General features: G+C 48.1%; 7 non-coding genes across 7 annotated transcripts; 4 read left to right on the top strand and 3 right to left on the bottom strand.

Moving 5' to 3' along the window:
* Nucleotides 1–972: 972 nt before the first annotated feature.
* trnav-aac (transfer RNA valine (anticodon AAC)) lies at nt 973–1045 on the top strand. The gene has a single exon. It is a non-coding gene; the product is annotated as a tRNA-Val (tRNA).
* Nucleotides 1046–1619: 574 nt separating this feature from the next.
* Nucleotides 1620–1691, bottom strand: trnah-gug (transfer RNA histidin (anticodon GUG)). The gene has a single exon. It is a non-coding gene; the product is annotated as a tRNA-His (tRNA).
* A 201-nt stretch (nt 1692–1892) lies between these two features.
* Nucleotides 1893–1964, top strand: trnae-uuc (transfer RNA glutamic acid (anticodon UUC)). The gene has a single exon. It is a non-coding gene; the product is annotated as a tRNA-Glu (tRNA).
* A 1149-nt stretch (nt 1965–3113) lies between these two features.
* Nucleotides 3114–3185, bottom strand: trnad-guc (transfer RNA aspartic acid (anticodon GUC)). The gene has a single exon. It is a non-coding gene; the product is annotated as a tRNA-Asp (tRNA).
* Nucleotides 3186–4381: 1196 nt separating this feature from the next.
* trnav-aac (transfer RNA valine (anticodon AAC)) lies at nt 4382–4454 on the top strand. The gene has a single exon. It is a non-coding gene; the product is annotated as a tRNA-Val (tRNA).
* A 574-nt stretch (nt 4455–5028) lies between these two features.
* On the bottom strand, nt 5029–5100 carry trnah-gug (transfer RNA histidin (anticodon GUG)). Its single transcript has one exon. It is a non-coding gene; the product is annotated as a tRNA-His (tRNA).
* Nucleotides 5101–5301: 201 nt separating this feature from the next.
* trnae-uuc (transfer RNA glutamic acid (anticodon UUC)) lies at nt 5302–5373 on the top strand. Its single transcript has one exon. It is a non-coding gene; the product is annotated as a tRNA-Glu (tRNA).
* Nucleotides 5374–14332: the final 8959 nt, after the last annotated feature.

The following is a 14332-nucleotide window of genomic DNA, read 5'->3' as shown; positions in this document are numbered from 1 at the left end:
CAGATACAAATGGGTTGTACAACTTTGAAGTAGCAAATGGAAGAGGGCTAAGCCTCCTCTCTTTTAGCCCAGGTTCGATCTGTCTCCCAGAATCACCAGGGCGCACGCACACACACACACCCGTGCCGTTGAAGTACTCTGCTTCATTTCTAAGGGCAACTCAACATTCACTCCTACCCCGAGTGCAGAAAAGACAGCGTCTGCAGCAACAGCAGCTCAGGTCTCTGCACAGGAGCTAAGCTGCCCCCATCTCCTCTGCTCTGCGGCTCCTACGGAGTGGAGTCCTGCCTGGAGCCGTGTTTGCAGGCGGCGGCTCCCCGCACCCTGTCTGTGCGTCGTGTCCAAGAGCTCCTGGGAGGAAGAGAGAGCCCTCCGACTCGGGGGCTTTTCCACGGTCTGTGTGAGGAGGGGCGGGTGTGTCCAGCAGCTTATCGAGCGGAAGCCTGGGGCGGCGGAGAGCTGTGATCGTGCAGACCTTGAGGTGTCACCTCTTTGTCTGCTTTCCCGCCCTCCCTCCGCCCAAGCTCTGCTCCAAAGTAGCCCGGCAACCCCTCACACCTGCACGTGTCACAACCTAAGGTGTGGTCATGAGACACCCATGGGGTGTTGTTCTGTTCTTGCTAATTGTTTCCTGCCCGTCGCAGGCAGGAGTCCATGCGAGGAAGATGCGCTGGACAGAGCTCAGAGGGCGCACCTGGGTGGCTTTCCTTCTGAGTAACGTTCCTGCAACACTCTCCCGCTACTCTTGGTGCGCTCATGCCGCAACACAGGAAGGCTGGAGCAGGTGGCTGTGGGCTCTGTGCACCGCCGAAATAGCTCAGCTGGGAGAGCGTTAGACTGAAGATCTAAAGATCCCGGGTTTCGGTGTTTTGTTTCATCGCGCCCTTTGTTCCTCTCTCCAGCGCCCCCTGCCTAAACGCGTCCCTTTCTCAGCCCGAAACGCAAGCGAGACACCAGCAGCAGTCCCCGCAGGTTTCCGTGGTGTAGCGGCTATCACGTTCGCCTAACACGCGAAAGGTCCCCGGTTCGAGACCGGGCGGAAACAGCCTCGTTTTGCACGCTCCTGTACTTCACAGAGGTATTGAGCGACCGGTCATTTGTTCCCAATGTATTTCCGGTGCCTTCATGCACTCTTGTACCAAACGCACGTTCCTTCTGTATGCGGAGCCGATCATTTGCAATTGGGCTGTGCCGACAGATCAGGACGAGCTCTGTCGGCTCAATAGCAGCGCAGGACCTGCAAGAACAACAGAAAGATTAGCATCCAGCGGGGGCTTCTTAGTGAGCCCAAGATCTCATCAAGAATCGGCTCCAGCAACAGGGCTGGGCGCATTGTTCCATTCTCCGACCACTCTCGGTGTAAACAAGTCCCTCCTGGTCTCTGCTTGAATTGCACTTTCCTGCGTTTGCTTTGGTGTAACTGGCTTCCCCTGCATGGGCGAATGTGAAGAAGATCCTTAGTAAGTCATTGAAGAAACCCGAGAAGAGGTCGGAGTGGTCTCTGTCGTTCATCAACGATCCAGTCAGGCAGTACTCCTCTGTAAAGCGCCGTTCGTTCACATCAATTGGCTTTTTTTTGCCTTCATTCGTGCAAGTAGTAAAAGCAGACGCCCCTATTCTGCCGTGACCCGGATTCGAACCGGGGTTGTTGCGGCCACAACACAAAGTACTGACCACTATACGATCACGGCGAGTTACCGATACACACGTGGCAGGGCGGAAAAGGCTGTGCTCTCTTCGTGTGACATAATTCGGGAAAGTCCTGACGTTGCATTTCAACTGAGCCCCAGTATACATCGACCCTTCGACACTCTGAGTGACAGCTCTCTTGCGTGTTTTCTCATATTTATGTAGTTTGCTTGCATGATGCCCGGAACAGCAGGGTTGTGCACTCCCATATGGTCTAGCGGTTAGGATTCCTGGTTTTCACCCAGGCGGCCCGGGTTCGACTCCCGGGATGGGAACGTGTCAATCTTGCCTCCTGCTTTCCAAAAAATCAGCACTGTGTACGAAGGAGCCGCATTAAAACTACTCAACGTGCGAGAAGAGGGGGCGCTTGTTTCCAGCCGAAACTTCTCGCGTGTGAGACGAGCTGACCATCGCTGCAGGAGGTGGGAGGGTCACTCTGGTAGACAGGGCTGACCTTCGGCAATAGGATTTATACTCTCCAAGATGATATTTGCACTTTCTGGAGAGGCGATTTTCTCCACTTCAGTAGCCCGATTTCGTCGATTGCGTGGAGAGGGCTGTAGAATGTGGCGCTGTCTTTCCTGCTCCGTCCATGACAGGCGTGCTGGTCTCTGGAGAGAGAGCATGGTCCATCAGCGCATCCCAATAAAGGCACTGGAAGCAGCTGAATCGCATTGGTGAAGCTCAGCGCTGGGCCGCTGGGCACATCTGACCACAGTTTCCGTAGTGTAGTGGTTATCACGTTTGCCTCACACGCAAAAGATCCCCGGATCGAAACCGGGAGGAAACAGACTAGACTTCTTCTGTCGCCACGCACAAAAGGGGATTGGGGATTCGCCTAGTGCTGTGATCGAACAGACCCACTCACCTCTTAGTGTGGCGGGATCTGCACAGTGCATGTCGCAGCGCATCCTGCTTTCACTTCAATGCGCGTCCTGATGTACCCCGGTCTCCCGCGTGACAGGTGGGGACAGGTGACAGGTCCACGTGACAGGTCCTATACTAACGAGGAAGACATCGCTCTCTCCGACCCCCGGCATCGTGTCCCGACCCCCCGTGCTGGAAGCCGACTCGTGCTGTGATTCCTTTACGGAGCAGAAATGACAACCGAGGAGCCGAGAGATCATTTCAGCATTTCGCGTCTGAACGGAAAACACAAACGACCAACTCGGAATGATTTGCCTTTGACGCTTATCAAAGCGTTCTTTGTGCATCGAACAGACCCACTCACCTCTTAGTGTGGCGGGATCTGCACAGTGCATGTCGCAGCGCTCCCTGCTTTCACTTCAATGTGCTTCCTGATGTCGAGTCGTGTGCCGTGCGGAGGCTCTGAAAGCGAGAGCAATGAAAAGGTGCACGACGCTGTGTTAGAAAACAGAGAAGTGAAAGGCAGTCCTTTCTCTAAGGAGGTAAAAGAAAAGCTACTCCCCGTCGGGGAATCGAACCCCGGTCTCCCGCGTGACAGGCGGGGATACTTGCCACTATACTAACGAGGAAGACATCACACGCTCCGACCCCCGGCATCGTGTCCCGACCCAGCGTGCTGGAAGGCGACGCGTGCTGTGATTCCTTTACGGAGCAGAAATGACAACCGAGGAGCCGAGAGATCATTTCAGCATTTCGCGTCTGAACGGAAAACACAAACGACCAACTCGGAATGACTTGCTTTGGACGCTTTTCAAAGCGTTCTTTGTGCACGACAACTGCGCCGCCTAGCAGATACAAATGGGTTGTACAACTTTGAAGTAGCAAATGGAAGAGGGCTAAGCCTCCTCTCTTTTAGCCCAGGTTCGATCTGTCTCCCAGAATCACCAGGGCGCACGCACACACACACACCCGTGCCGTTGAAGTACTCTGCTTCATTTCTAAGGGCAACTCAACATTCACTCCTACCCCGAGTGCAGAAAAGACAGCGTCTGCAGCAACAGCAGCTCAGGTCTCTGCACAGGAGCTAAGCTGCCCCCATCTCCTCTGCTCTGCGGCTCCTACGGAGTGGAGTCCTGCCTGGAGCCGTGTTTGCAGGCGGCGGCTCCCCGCACCCTGTCTGTGCGTCGTGTCCAAGAGCTCCTGGGAGGAAGAGAGAGCCCTCCGACTCGGGGGCTTTTCCACGGTCTGTGTGAGGAGGGGCGGGTGTGTCCAGCAGCTTATCGAGCGGAAGCCTGGGGCGGCGGAGAGCTGTGATCGTGCAGACCTTGAGGTGTCACCTCTTTGTCTGCTTTCCCGCCCTCCCTCCGCCCAAGCTCTGCTCCAAAGTAGCCCGGCAACCCCTCACACCTGCACGTGTCACAACCTAAGGTGTGGTCATGAGACACCCATGGGGTGTTGTTCTGTTCTTGCTAATTGTTTCCTGCCCGTCGCAGGCAGGAGTCCATGCGAGGAAGATGCGCTGGACAGAGCTCAGAGGGCGCACCTGGGTGGCTTTCCTTCTGAGTGACGTTCCTGCAACACTCTCCCGCTACTCTTGGTGCGCTCATGCCGCAACACAGGAAGGCTGGAGCAGGTGGCTGTGGGCTCTGTGCACCGCCGAAATAGCTCAGCTGGGAGAGCGTTAGACTGAAGATCTAAAGATCCCGGGTTTCGGTGTTTTGTTTCATCGCGCCCTTTGTTCCTCTCTCCAGCGCCCCCTGCCTAAAGTGACGCGTCCCTTTCTCAGCCCGAAACGCAAGCGAGACACCAGCAGCAGTCCCCGCAGGTTTCCGTGGTGTAGCGGCTATCACGTTCGCCTAACACGCGAAAGGTCCCCGGTTCGAGACCGGGCGGAAACAGCCTCGTTTTGCACGCTCGTGTACTTCACAGAGGTATTGAGCGACCGGTCATTTGTTCCCAATGTATTTCCAGTGCCTTCATGCACTCTTGTACCAAACGCACGTTCCTTCTGTATGCGGAGCCGATCATTTGCAATTGGGCTGTGCCGACAGATCAGGACGAGCTCTGTCGGCTCAATAGCAGCGCAGGACCTGCAAGAACAACAGAAAGATTAGCATCCAGCGGGGGCTTCTTAGTGAGCCCAAGATCTCATCAAGAATTGGCTCCAGCAACAGGGCTGGGCGCATTGTTCCATTCTCCGACCACTCTCGGTGTAAACAAGTCCCTCCTGGTCTCTGCTTGAATTGCACTTTCCTGCGTTTGCTTTGGTGTAACTGGCTTCCCCTGCATGGGCGAATGTGAAGAAGATCCTTAGTAAGTCATTGAAGAAACCCGAGAAGAGGTCGGAGTGGTCTCTGTCGTTCATCAACGATCCAGTCAGGCAGTACTCCTCTGTAAAGCGCCGTTCGTTCACATCAATTGGCTTTTTTTTGCCTTCATTCGTGCAAGTAGTAAAAGCAGACGCCCCTATTCTGCCGTGACCCGGATTCGAACCGAGGTTGTTGCGGCCACAACACAAAGTACTGACCACTATACGATCACGGCGAGTTACCGATACACACGTGGCAGGGCGGAAAAGGCTGTGCTCTCTTCGTGTGACATAATTCGGGAAAGTCCTGACGTTGCATTTCAACTGAGCCCCAGTATACATCGACCCTTCGACACTCTGAGTGACAGCTCTCTTGCGTGTTTTCTCATATTTATGTAGTTTGCTTGCATGATGCCCGGAACAGCAGGGTTGTGCACTCCCATATGGTCTAGCGGTTAGGATTCCTGGTTTTCACCCAGGCGGCCCGGGTTCGACTCCCGGTATGGGAACGTGTCAATCTTGCCTCCTGCTTTCCAAAAGATCAGCACTGTGTACGAAGGAGCCGCATTAAAACTACTCAACGTGCGAGAAGAGGGGGCGCTTGTTTCCAGCCGAAACTTCTCGCGTGTGAGACGAGCTGACCATCGCTGCAGGAGGTGGGAGGGTCACTCTGGTAGACAGGGCTGACCTTCGGCAATAGGATTTATACTCTCCAAGATGATATTTGCACTTTCTGGAGAGGCGATTTTCTCCACTTCAGTAGCCCGATTTCGTCGATTGCGTGGAGAGGGCTGTAGAATGTGGCGCCGTCTTTCCTGCTCCGTCCATGACAGGCGTGCTGGTCTCTGGAGAGAGAGCATGGTCCATCAGCGCATCCCAATAAAGGCACTGGAAGCAGCTGAATCGCATTGGTGAAGCTCAGCGCTGGGCCGCTGGGCACATCTGACCACAGTTTCCGTAGTGTAGTGGTTATCACGTTTGCCTCACACGCGAAAGATCCCCGGATCGAAACCGGGAGGAAACAGACCAGACTTCTTCTGTCGCCACGCACAAAAGGGGATTGGGGATTCGCCTAGTGCTGTGATCGAACAGACCCACTCACCTCTTAGTGTGGCGGGATCTGCACAGTGCATGTCGCAGCGCATCCTGCTTTCACTTCAATGCGCGTCCTGATGTACCCCGGTCTCCCGCGTGACAGGTGGGGACAGGTGACAGGTCCACGTGACAGGTCCTATACTAACGAGGAAGACATCGCTCTCTCCGACCCCCGGCATCGTGTCCCGACCCACCGTGCTGGAAGCCGACTCGTGCTGTGATTCCTTTACGGAGCAGAAATGACAACCGAGGAGCCGAGAGATCATTTCAGCATTTCGCGTCTGAACGGAAAACACAAACGACCAACTCGGAATGATTTGCCTTTGACGCTTATCAAAGCGTTCTTTGTGCATCGAACAGACCCACTCACCTCTTAGTGTGGCGGGATCTGCACAGTGCATGTCGCAGCGCTCCCTGCTTTCACTTCAATGTGCTTCCTGATGTTGAGTCGTGTGCCGTGCGGAGGCTCTGAAAGCGAGAGCAATGAAAAGGTGCACGACGCTGTGAAATAAACATTAATAAACGCATATATAACGTCGAAAACACATCTAACACTAGGAGTATACGGCACTCTGCACAGTGTACGAAGTAAATTATTTTCGCAGTAATTAATTATATTTACTATATTTATTATACACGTGTAAATTAATTACTGCGAAAATAATTTACTTCGTACACTGTGCAGAGTGCCGTATACTCCTAGTGTTAGATGTGTTTTCGACGTTATATATGCATTTATTAATGTCGTCGATTTTACGGTTGCAATTCGACGTTGATTATACGTCGAGGCGACGTATATATACGTATAACCTTATTTTCGCCGTGAATATACGTATATTCGACGAATCAATGCCCACAGCTTGGCATACAAGGGTTTTGCGGAGGGGTCTTGCCACCTGCCTGAAAAAAAAACAGTAAAATGTTTGAGTGCCTATAGAGTTTCTATTTTTATTTTCTTGAGAAAAGTTGATACCATTTCCTGGAAACCCCGTCTCCCATCAGTGCGCGGTGCCCGGGGAAAAATCTGTAGGGGGGCGTCTGAAATTCTGAGCGGGGGTGATATTTCGGTTGAAACGGAGCTGTACGGTGCAGCTACCCAAATGAAATCTCGCAGCTATGCCATTGATTAGTGCTTCATGATAGAAGATATCGACTAGCAATCTGGTATTTGCGATGAAGTTCAGTTTCACATTTTTCGTCACTCTCACTGGAGAGTATTGCCTGGAGCGAAAAGTACCATAAGCGTTCATTTTTGCAGCTACATGGACGTTCTGAATCGTTAAGAAAAAATGTTGTAAAACCAACAGAAAGCACAGACTGCTATAACTAGTCCTAGTTATATAACGATTTTAAGTATAATGATAAACTACTGCAAGGAATCGGTCCACCTGAGCAAACAGGATCGTAATGTTGACACTCAATAACGACACTGATATGTGCAGTTCCTGGACGGATAGCCCTCCTGCCCATCAAACAGACTGAGTGACTGTTCGTGTCATTTAGTGTTGTCTGACCATTGACAAAGTACAACTATTTTTTTAGGGCGCAAATTAAGTTAGGTAAATCTTTTTGCCCAAAACTGAAGGGGCGACATTCCCCCCTCCCCCCGTGATGCCAGGCCTGTCCCCATCCTATTCCATAATGTCATTATATATAATACCATACAACAGTGACCGATCCTTACTAACTACATGCGTTAAAATTGCACATCAGCTCATAGCAGGGGGCACATAGCCGCGATGTATTTTCAATGTTATATTTCAACCATAATATCGACAACATTAATAAACGCATACGTTGAGAAAATATCGAACCCAGCATATTTTCCGCTTATATACCACAATGCATTGCTAGTATTCGTTGGTCACCATTTTGGACACGTTTTTCAAATGTAGAAGTATATCCGCAAATATCTCAGCAATCCTCTTTTGACGAGTAAGTATGAACAATAATAATACTATCTGAATACATACAGATCTTTCTTAATATTATTTTGATTAAAATAGTACGTGAATAAGCAAAAAATGGCACATAAAATAGTGTGAATGGGGAAGATGACACAAAATCGTTTTGCCGTTTCTCTATTCTTATTCTATGTTGTACTTTCAAACTTTGGGTACTCTTTAATTAGGACAGACTTTATTGCTCAACTGCTATGATGCAAGCTAAATTTTATACATTTATTTCAGTTTTGAGCTTAGTAAACCGTTCATTTTTTAGATTATACTAAAGAAGATATTAATCATCATTTATTTGGGAAGTAATATTATATAATTTTCTCCTAGCTGCGGTGCTGAAGTCCCACCCTACATCAACAGAAAAAGAAATAAAGGAGCACGCAATGTGTTACTTGAAGAATGCATATGCAAGGCAGGGGGCCAGGAGATCTGGACACTGAAAATAATAGGTTTTTGGTTCTAACTGTTAGGACAATTAGACAGGGTTTGCAAATAGTGGACAAAAATCATCTTAACTTCCATTGTAATATTTTTTTTTCTTGGAAATATAGAAGTTGTACATTTTAAAATGTATATTTGAATCAAAATGTGGTTTTGAGTTAGTGTGTTAATGTAATTAGTTTTGTGTTTGTCATTACTATACTGTATATTGGAACAAGTAATAGGTTTATTCCATGCTGAAAAAAAGAAGAAAGAGAACACAACGTTTCGGCCGTGGAGCCTTCTTCAGGTGCTACTCACCTATACTGTATATTGCCATGTTACCAGAATTTGTAGCTGAAGTTCAAGACTAGTTGTGTTTTTTATGATTATTGCCCATATGTTGATTGTTGATTGATTGTATACAATGTATAATTTGAAATACATGTTTCAGGTGTGAATGTGTATTTTCAGAATACATTTCTAAATCTAATCATTGGCTTGGTTTACTTGTTTCTACACCTATAAAACCTATCTTTGATGTATAATAGACCTCTACCCATATACGTATAATAGACCTCTAATGTTATCCGTATAATAGACCTCTAACCATATACGTATAACAGACCTCTAACCATATACGTATAATAGACCTCTAAAGTTATCCGGAACTCCAACCATATATGTATAATAGTCCTCTAAATTTATCCGTATAATAGAACTCCAACCATTTATGTATAATGAACGTCTAAACATAGACGTATAATTGACGTATAACTTTAGACGTATATTAGAATTTCATTCTAGACGAATTGTAGACCACATTTAGACGTCTAAGGTATGCGTTTAATAGACGTATATTATACGTCTTTTGCCCACTGGGTGGGCTCCAGATGCACATGGAAGAAATCAAGTGTTTCATCCGAGCTGTTTCAAAGACTGCCCAAGAGCTTTCCTTTCACAGAGGCGCAACGATTAATGATGGGGGTGCACCCTTCAATGCGCCTTACGACTCTAGGGAGTGATTGAGACGATTCGTAGCGTGTGCTCATTTCTCTCTATTCCCCGTGTTGCAGTGGTAGGATGACGTAAATTACTGCTTCGACACGTAACGGCATTATAATCAAGTGCAGGAGCTGAGGGCTTTAGTTTAGTTTCGTTTTCCATGGCGTTCGTAAGCGCGCAAATCAAAGGCAAGTCCTGCGTCTAACACGAACGTAAATGCTTTTGAAAGTGCAGTGTGGTGCAGCTTGTAAAATCCTTGTCCACATTTGTGGTTTGTTGATGTTTGTTCTGTCTGACAACGTTGCATTTTGACATCCGGACGGGGGGACTTTATCATTTGAACGTGAAGCCAGCCTTAAACCCTCTGAGGCGTGTCTGTCTGCCGGCACGTATCTTGTGAAAGGTATTTTTTTTTTAACGGAGAGCAACTTTAAAAAGGTTTCCGCAGCCACCTCGCAGTCCGTGTTTGATTATAGGAGGAATGCGGCGGCGGCGGCGGGCTCGCTTTTGTCGTGCTCGAGTGGTTAAGGCGATGGGCTCGAAATGCGTTGGGGCTTCCCCGCGCAGGTTCGAAACCTGCCGACTCCGGCGTCTGCCGCACGTCACCTTGTGCCTGCGAGGCAGAGGCTAAGTGCCGCTTCTCCTTTCCTGGTACTATAAGAACGCTAAATCGCTTGGCCCTGCTGCCATGGAAATACATTCTTCAGATAACCACACATTTTGCGTTCGCACCTCTGGTGCTCTACTTATGCCTTTGAAAACCTAATGAATACAGCTGAAAGAACCGACACAATATGTAGGTGCTCGTAAAGCACGCAGTAAAGAACTGTTAACAGCAAGGGTTTCAGTGGGTTAACTGAGGAGAAGGCGTGATCGCTAATTGTTGACTTTTTATTTGGTGTTAGAAACACTCTTACTGTGCATGACGTGCAACAAATGTAGCCACAGAAATTGCATCACGCTTTCATGTATGCTATTGCAGACACCAACGTTGCCTAGATAGAAAACCGAAATAGCCGTGGGTTTGCTTGCTGGTCTGAAGGATCTCTCTTCGAATCTCTGTCATTTGTCAATGGAAGTAAAAGGCGCTGAAATCTCATACGTTCAGAATCAAACCCGCAGCTGTTGTTCGACTTTATTTCTTGACTAATTACAACTCAGTGTCGCATGAGCAGTTACGTAAACTTGTCTGGTATATTTGAACACAAATGCCGTTCTTCAATTAAAACTAACAGTACATTGTCAGGGACATTCAGTTCTATACAAACAAGAGACAGACAAGAGAATATTTCTACCGTTCATGTGGACTACGTGTTGACTTACTGATCGGAATAATTGAAAAGTTCGGGTTCATAGCCGATGCAGTGCGTGCTAATTAGAATAGCAAAGCTGAGCTCTCAGCACCGTACTGAGCCCAGGTGTTTTTCTAAAGCTTTCAGGTGCAGTTCCTTTACATGAAGGGAATCTCTTACTGGGTACTCTTACAATGCAGTAAGTAGCACAGACTACTTAGGGAGTAGCCCGATGCGTTTAAAAACAACCCGAGCCAGGCAGGAGTCGAACTTACAATCTCCTGATCCGTAGTCAGACACGTTATCCAGTGTGATACTGCAGGACTGTAACCCAGTAAGATCAGCACTGCAACTAGTTTTTAAACGCATCAGGCTACTCCCTAAGTAGCCTGTGCTACTTACTGTATTGTAATCGTACCCAGTAAGAGATTTCCTTCATGTAAATGAACTGCACCTGACAGCTTTAGAAAAACACCTGGGCTCAGTACGGTGCTGAGAGCTCATCGTTGCTGTTGTTCTAATTAGCACGCACTGCATCGGCTATGAACCCGAACTTTTCAATTATTCCGATCAGTAAGTCAACACGTAGTCCACATGAAAGGTAGAAATATTCTCTTGTCTGTCTCTTGTTTGTATAGAACTGAATGTCCCTGACAATGTACTGTTAGTTTTAATTGAAGAACGGCATTTGTGTTCAAATATACCAGACAAGTTTACGTAACTGCTCATGCGACACTCAGTTGTAATTAGTCAAGAAATAAAGTCGAACAACAGCTGCGGGTTTGATTCTGAACGTATGAGATTGCAGCGCCTTTTACTTCCATTGACAAATGATAGAGATTCGAAGAGAGATCCTTCAGACCAGCAAGCAAACCCACGGCTATTTCGGTTTTCTATCTAGGCAACGTTGGTGTCTGCAATAGCATACATGAAAGCGTGATGCAATTTCTGTGGCTACATTTGTTGCACGTCATGCACAGTAAGAGTGTTTCTAACACCAAATAAAAAGTCAACAATTAGCGATCACGCCTTCTCCTCAGTTAACCCACTGAAACCCTTGCTGTTAACAGTTCTTTACTGCGTGCTTTACGAGCACCTACATATCGTGTCGGTTCTTTCAGCTTTATTCATTAGGTTTTCAAAGGCATAAGTAGAGCACCAGAGGTGCGAACGCAGAATGTGTGGTAATCTGAAGAACTGCTTTCCATGGCAGCGGGTCCAAGCGATTTAGCGTTTTTATAGTACCGGGAAAGGAGAAGCGGCACTTTGCCTTTGCCGCGCAGGCACAAGGCGACTTGCGGCAGACGCCGGAGTCGGCAAGTTCCGAACCTGCGCGGGGAGTCCCCAACGCATTTCGAGTCCATCGCCTTAACCACTCGGCCATGACAAAAGCGAGCTCGCTGCCGCCGCATTCCTCCTATAATCTAACACGGAGTGCGAGGTTGCTGCGGAAACCTTTTTAAAGTCGCTCTCCGTTAAAAAAAAAATACCTTACACAAGATTCGTGCCGGCAGACAGACACGCCTCAGAGGGTTTAAGGCTGGCTTCACGTTCAAATGATAAAGTCCACCAGTCCGGATGTCAAAATGCAACTTTGGCAGACAGAAAAAACATCAACAAACCACAAATGTGGAAAAGGATTTTACAAGCTGCACCACACTGCACTTTCAAAAGCATTTACATTCGTGTTAGACGCAGGAATTGCCTTTGATTTGCGCGCTTACGAACGCCATGGAAAACGAAACAAAACTAAAGCCCTCAGCTCCTGCACTTGATTATAATGCCGTTACGTGTCGTAGCAGGAATTTACGTCATCCTACCACTGCAACACGGGGAATAGAGGGAAATGAGCACAAGCTACGAATTGTCTCTAAACAGTCCCTACAGTTGTAAGACGCCTGGAAGCGTGCACCCCCATCATTAATCTTTGCGCATCTGTGCAAGGTAAACTCTGGAGCAGTCTCTAAAACGGCTCAAAGGAAACACGTGATTGATTCCATGTGCATCTGGGGTTCATTTCTTATTTACATTTAATTCAAGGGAAAGGCTTGGGTCAGTTTCAGACGGCCTCCAACAGCGAGATTCAAGCGCCCCACCTTCAGCCCAATCTGCGCCGCCAGAACGCCAACGGCTCCTCTGGTCTCCGGGGTGCGGTTGTGACTCTGTAACCTAAAGTGTTGGTGGCAGACAAATGGAGACTAACAGGTGATGTCCTAGGACATGACTACGTTGTGACACTCGGTGGGGATGGTGACCATTGCTTGGAAAAGAGTGCGAGGCCCCTTTAGAAAAACATTTTGTTAACAGGCATTCTGCCTCAGCCTAAACACCTATAGCTTGCAAAGCGCATGCTATTAGACAGGCACCTCTGCAAGACCTTAAGAGTCTCTTAAACTAGTGATAGTAAGGTGTTCCCAATGGGCGATGTTTGGCTTTCAAATCATCTGTCTGTGGAAGCGCCGAGATGCAGCTGTTTAAGGCTTAGAAGCAGCTGACTGTTTCACTACCTAGCTGATTACTGTCAGTCAGGGAGCTCAGAGGTGAAAAGCCTGTCTGAGAGACAATTCGCCGTCGATCAGTTCAATATGTTCCGTACCAGCTCGGCGCACCTGAGATCATCTTGGTAGCCGTGTAGCTCAGATGAGTGAGAGCGTGTCTGTGTGTACCACCGTGATTGGATGCCGGTCCTTCTCAGGTCACAGTAAACCTTCTGCTGCCTAACTTTCCTAATTTTGGGGATCCCTTTGAAAAAGCAAAGGAAAAAAAACTGGCTCTTCATCAGCATGATCGACCCAACCCAGTGTGGTGCAGTGGCCTAATGGATAAGGCACTGGCCTCCTAAGCCAGGGATTGTGGGTTTGAGTCCCATCTGGGGTGCTCCTGTCCCATTTTGAGCGTACAAATGTCCTTTTGATTTGCAAAGCTGCAACCCCACCTTACTCAGTGAGCGTCTCTGCTTTTCTCTCACATACAGTTGGGAGAAAAACTTTTGTAAACAGCCCTTCGGAATGATGTGGATTTCTGCATGAATGGCTCCTAACATGTGATCTTATCTTTATCTAAGTCATAATAATTAATAAACAGAGTCTGATTTAACAAACAACACACGCCCAACATTTGACATTGCTGTTTCTTTATTGACCAAATGGTTTAAACAATCAAGGTCATTGATGGAAAAAGTACGTGAACCCTTATATTAAGGAGCTAGTGGAACCTCCTTTATGACAAAAACCTCAACCCCCACTTTCTGTAGCGGCTGGTCAGACCTGAGCAGCGGTTAGGAGGTATTTTGGCCTATTCCTCTATGAAAAACTGTTTCAGTTCATGTATATTTTTGGGATGTCTTGCACTGAACGGCCTGCTTCAGATCACGCCACAGCACTTCAATGGGATTGGGGTCAGGACTCTTACTTGGCCATCCCAAAATACGGAATTTCTTTTGTTTCAGCCACTCTGTTGTTGATGTACTCCTTTGTTTTTGTCATGCTGCATGACCCAGCGTCTTTCGAGTTTTAGATCACAGGCAGACACCCTGACATTCTGCTGTAGATTTTCCTGATACATCTTGGAATTCATCGGTCCCTCGATGATTGCAAGCAGTACAGCCTCCGCCATGCTTCCCAGGTGGGATGAGGTTTTGGAGTTGGTATGCAGTGTTTTGTTATCTCCAAACATAACGCTGTGCACATTTACCAACA

The sequence above is a fragment of the Lepisosteus oculatus genome, unplaced genomic scaffold (genome assembly GCF_040954835.1).
Source record: "Lepisosteus oculatus isolate fLepOcu1 unplaced genomic scaffold, fLepOcu1.hap2 HAP2_SCAFFOLD_88, whole genome shotgun sequence".
Taxonomy (NCBI): Eukaryota; Metazoa; Chordata; class Actinopteri; order Semionotiformes; family Lepisosteidae; genus Lepisosteus; species Lepisosteus oculatus.
Note: the sequence above shows the minus strand (reverse complement) of the source record. Positions and strands in the feature narration are given on the sequence as shown.